Genomic DNA, 6,000 nt, shown 5'->3' on the forward strand with positions numbered 1-6,000 from the left:
CAAAAAGTAACTTAGATGTGTACTCACTTATGTTTACCCTTAACCTTTTAATGGTCTGATTAACCATTTGGTTGAGCTTACTTTTAGTCTAAATACTTGGGTAAAAACAAGCTGTATTTAAATCATCTTGTTTGGGCCATATCTACTCCTTGGTTGACGTGTTACACTCAAAAAAATTGGTAGATGGTTTTAAGAAAACAGCCTTTCTACCTACGTATATGTCAGCTTGAAGCTGCAGCTGAAAATCATGCTTGAAAGCTGCATCATTTTTGTGATCATCTCAGCTGTTTGGTAAAGGCTCATTAAAAATACTGTGTACACTCGTAAACAAAATATTAATTGTTTGTTGTTGATGTAATCCCAAGTAATTTTTTAAACATTATTTTCTTTGTAAGACCAATAAAGGTTTAAGGGCACAGGGGAAAAATAAATAACTGAACCTAAACACACAATATAACTTCCCAAATTAGTTATAAATGCAACAACTAATAACCTTAACTTGTGATACCCCAACTACTCTTGAGATCAAAATACAAACTTATTAATAGGATAAATAGGATATTTCTCTTAATTCACCAATAATATGTAAAATCACACACACCAGTATAATGTTTCAATGTGGTGTGGTTAACAATTACCCTCCTGTGGTACACACACACACACACACACACACACACACACACACACCCCCCCCCCCCCCCCCCACACACACACACACACACACACACACACACCCCCCACACACCCCCCCCCCCCCCCACACACACACACACCCCCCCCCCCCCCACACACACACACACACACACACACACACACACACACCCCCACACACACACACACACACACACACACACACACACACACACACACACACACACACACACACACACACAAACAAGCCTGTATAATGTTTAAATGTGGTGTGGTTAATAATTACCCTCTTGTAGTAAATTGGAAGAAAAATACAACTCACAGTTCAGGAGCAGCAATAAGCAAATGGCGAGATGAAGCGAGCGAACAGTCACCCACACGGCTTCTCCTGTGGCTGTGGGGTCTATCTGACCTTTGTCTTTGTCTCTGTAAATTTCTGGTTTTGGCAAAATATATCCAAAATGTCACAGCTAATGAGCTAATGAGCTAACAGCTCACAGTCCTCAAACATGGTGCTCTAGCCTATCAATTATAGACAGGTGTATGTTTTAACAGTGCTCATTAACTGATGTTAAACTATTAGCAAAACATCAAAGTAAAGTTCACAGCTCCTATTTAAGACCCAAACTTAAAAATAAGTACTTTTAAAAGTACTAACATTTACTTCTGTTTACTTCTTTTTACTTTGACTAACTGAAGCCCATTTTTCCCGCCTTTTCTTTCCTCCTTTGTCTTTTCCCGCCCCCTAACCAATCAAAATAAGTGGACACGTGATTGACACATTAAATAACCAATCCACTGTTTCAGTCGATTTAAATGATAAACTCTCCTCTTTACCTCTCCACACGTCTATCGCGCTTGAGCTCTTAAAGTGACAGTACATAAATTCAGGTAAATTAAAGAGATTAACAAGATGCATATTATAAAAAGACACTACACTATTTCTTATATTCTTATACAGTGACAATATATAAAAGTTTACCCAATTTAATTATTTGTTCTTCAATGGTCAGGACCACCACAGAGCAGGTATTATTTAGGTGGTGGATCATTCTCAGCACTGCAGTGACACTGACATGGTGATGGTGTGTTAGTGTGTGTTGTTTTGGTATGAGTGGATTAGACACAGTAGCGCTTCTGGAGTTTTTAAATACCGTGTCCACTCACTGTCCACTCTCTTAGACACTCCTACCTAGTTGGTCCACCTTGTAGATGTAAAGTCAGAGACAATCGCTCATCTATTGCTGCTGTTTGAGTTGGTCATCTTCTAGACCTTCATCAGTGGTCACAAGACTGTTGGCTGGATATTTTTGGTTGGTTGACTATTCTCAGTCCAGCAGTGACAGTGAGGTGTTTAAAAACTACATCAGCACTGCTATGTCTTATCCACTCATACCAGCACAACACACACTAACACACCACCACCATGTCAGTGTCACTGCAGAGCTGAGAATGATCCACCACCCAAATAATACCTACTCTGTAGTGGTCCTGTGAGAGTCCTGACCATTAAAGAACAGCATGAAAGGGGGCTAACAAAGCATGCAGAGAAACAGATGGATTAGAGTCAGTAATTGTAGAACTACAAAGTGCTTCTATATGGTAATTGGAGCTGATAAAATGGACAGTGAGTGTAGAAACAAGGAGGTGGTTTTAATGTTATGACTGATCGGTGTATTGGCCGCCCATGACCCTGTCATCGGTTTACCACTGTTCCTTCCTTGGACACACCTTTGATAGATACTGACCACTGCAGACCGGGAACACCCCACAAGAGATGCAGTTTTGGAGATGCTCTGACCCAGTCATCTAGACATCACAATTTGGCCCTTGTCAAACTCGCTCAAATCCTTACACTTGCCCATTTTTCCTGCTTCTAACACATCAACTTTGAGGATAAAATGTTCACTTGCTGCCTAATATATCCCACCCACTAACAGGTGCCGTGATAAAGAGATAATCAGTGTTATTCACTTCACCTGTCAGTGGTCATAATGTTATGCCTGATCTGTGTACATAAATATGTACATATATAAATGTATACATATATACACACACATCATTCATTCCTTCATTTTCTGTTCTATCACCACTTATCCTATTCAGGGTCACCTTGGTAGGAAATACCCTGGACAGGTCACCAGTCAATCACAGAGCATAAACAGACACACACATTCCTAAGGGCAATTTTTAGTAACTTCAATTAACCTGCCTGAATGTTTATGGACTTTGGGGGGAAACCCACACAGATACAGGGAGAAGTTACAGTCTAGCTAACTAACAACCCTTTATGACTGTTGTTTTTACTTCGTTTGGGGGGGGGGGTGCTTTTATCCAAAGTCACTTACAGTTATTGAAACATACAATTCAAGCAGTTGTTAAGGGTTTGCTCAGGGACCCAACTGCAGCAAAATAGCAGTGGTGGGACTTAAACCAGCGACAATCTAATTATTATTACAATACCTTAACAACATTATAAGTTAACAATGCCCATAATTGGCCAATTCTAGAGCATGCAAGGGAGAAAGTGCCACTGTGTAAACAAATTTTGACCACACATTGGCCCAGTAAAAACATTTTTTTGTTTCATTTAACTCAAGTGAGAGACGACGTAATGGTTTTGCATGTGCCTGTTTTGCCAAACAAATAGGTAAGGCATGACCTGCTGCTGCACTCACATCTAGAGAACATTCAAATGTACAGTATATACCCAGACATAAACGTCACTGGAAAAACATTAAGAGGTTGCCATGCCCTCTGTAAAGCTGCAGTAAAACCAGTGTGTGGTTTGTGTCTCCTTGTTAAACATGCATAGTTAAGATGGGATTGGGAAAATAGTAACAAATCATTCCTTATTGAACTACAGTTAACTATATATGGCTTCCCCTTATCTCAATAAGTACCCAACAACACTACGCCTTGGTTTAAGCCTAGAGCAAAGGGGAGCTCTGACTGGAAGAAGCTCACAAACACAGGTTTAAAGAACATGCAAAAGATTCTTTATTAAACAATACTGGAAAATTACAAGTCACTGTCAGTTTACTTGTTAAAAAAAAACCTAAAATGTTCCTCATCTAATAAGGTTGGTCAGGCACCGCCGGAGTCGGGGGACTAACCCGAGGCTCCAGGCTCATCAACACACGAGGATAAAACCCCAAAAATCTATCACTCCAGTCAGCATGGCACAAACACTCCAATAACTTAGTCCCCAACTTCTCAGTCCTGACCAAACTTTAGAATAAATAAAATGGCAAAAAGCACTTCTAATGGAAACATATAAATATATATAAAATTTGGAGAGCAGCAACATAATAAGTAACACACAACAATTACAAGAGAACAGCTAAAAGAGAACAGCTAAAAGAGAACAGCTAAAGGAGAACAGCACCAGCCGAATTCACAGGAACACTCAGCATAATATGATTTCAGCATAAACTTGGCAACTTCCAGGCTTCCTTTTTGTAATCCTGAGTAAACGGGGAGATGCACTAAAGCTATAGGAGCTACACACACTTAGCTTAGCTCCTTTCCATGTTTCTTCAGCAGGGCTAAAAAAAAAAAAAAACCCACTCTGCTCCCGTGAACACAGATGCGCCCTGGTTTACTTAGCCTAGTGCCAAAGCTGCTCTAGGGACCCCAAGGCATCTGGATAAATGCCTCCCCTAGGACCCCTGGGCTGACCTCAGAATTCCCTGCTCCACCCCTTTTCTCCACACAAGCAATTACAGGTTACAGTTGTACAAACTACATACAGTTTATTAGTTAGTTAGTTAGTTTTACAATGATAATATTTTTTTTTAAAATAACTGACAGAGATTTCTGACCAAGACTAACTGGGCTGATTAAATAACAGATAACAATCTACAATGTGACCTGCTATGGCATAAGACTATTGTAAAGTACTTATACAGTATCTATGTACTACTGACAACAAAACTAAATGTACAAACATCAATACAACGAAAACACTCTTCGGGTTAATTGTGTGTTAGCCTAAACAGCTCAGTAACAACTGGTAATTTATAGAACCAATGCTTGCTAATCAACTTTGCTTTACACTGTGTTTGCAGAAGGAGAATCCGTTTCTGGGAAAATAATTTACTTTAGAGCTTTGTGGTCTTAGTTCTCGTGCTTTGAATCAGTAAATCATCTCTTTTGGGATCTCTCTTTCAGCCTTCAATTCGGGAAAAAATGCTAACTGAATACAGGATGATGAATTAATGATTTGATATAGAATCTCCTAAGATCATACACTGTGTGAAAAAATTAAGCAAGGCAGTGTTTATCAGTGCTTCTTGGCTACTAAGTCAAAAACGTACTGAACTACTTAAGATATTTAATGCTATCAAATCACTAAGAAACGTAGTTAACACAATAGCATTGCTCCTTGTAGCAAACCTTTATTAACAAAAAGCTTTATATGGGCATGGCTTCAGGGCGGAAATGCTGCCCACATTGACACTTACACAGAATATTTATTTACAATGTTATGGTAGAAACACTGGGTGTGTTTAAGAACCTAGTGATCTCTCTACATCAGGGGCGCCCAATACGCCGATCGCGATCTACCAGTTGATCGCATAGTGCACACTGGTTCTTTAATTTGGGTTTGTTACCATAGCTATGCCTCAGCCCGCCTAAATCTAGAACGTATTTATTCATCAGTAGCCAGTTTGCGCCATTTTTGCATTTTTCCTTTTGTAACCTACACTGTTTGAGAAGATGAGTGTGCAACCAAACACAAAGAAACCAAAAACGGTTCAATTCAGGCAAGAACACTGCAAAGATGACTGTTTCGTTCATGTGGAAGAAGCTGACAGAGAAAATTTAAACCCTACAATCTAACATTCATGTGAAGTCAAGGGCCTCTGCTGGACAGTTTGGGAACTTGCTGGCTAAGGAAAAATATCCAAACATGAGAAAATGTGCCACATATTTGACAGCATTCTTGGATTAACCTACTTGTGTGAATCAGCCTTTTCCCACATGCAAATAATTAGGTCTAAATATCTGTCTGAGGGGGGAGATTACTTCACGAAGGTGCGTTCGGCTTCGTGCAACACTCGCAAACTTAGTTTTGTTGGAAGTATGAGGAGGCCTTTAGCGGTGAAGGCAATCCCAGCATTCAGTGAGGCACAACTTTTCTCACAAAAAATTACAAATATGGTGGACAGATGTGGACCAACAAACTGAGTTATTTTCAAATGTAAATAAATTCTCATTGATTTTTAATTTGTATAAACTTGCACAAGTGTCATTTATTTGCAAATCCCGACTTGTCAGCAAATTTAACCATTTTTAGTACACAGAGGGAGATGTTAGTTGACATGCTAGCATGTTGTACCACCT

General features: G+C 39.5%; 1 protein-coding gene across 1 annotated transcript in view; it reads right to left on the bottom strand.

Moving 5' to 3' along the window:
* Window positions 1-1,159, bottom strand: part of hs3st1l1 (heparan sulfate (glucosamine) 3-O-sulfotransferase 1-like1) — a 201,967-nt gene extending 200,808 nt beyond the window's left edge. The window contains exon 1 of the mRNA XM_062995248.1: window positions 974-1,159. The gene's annotated coding sequence lies outside the window, so the exon portion shown is untranslated. The remainder of the gene's footprint in view (window positions 1-973) is intronic.
* Window positions 1,160-6,000: the final 4,841 nt, after the last annotated feature.

This window comes from Trichomycterus rosablanca, chromosome 5 (genome assembly GCF_030014385.1).
Source record: "Trichomycterus rosablanca isolate fTriRos1 chromosome 5, fTriRos1.hap1, whole genome shotgun sequence".
NCBI classification, from domain to species: domain Eukaryota; kingdom Metazoa; phylum Chordata; class Actinopteri; order Siluriformes; family Trichomycteridae; genus Trichomycterus; species Trichomycterus rosablanca.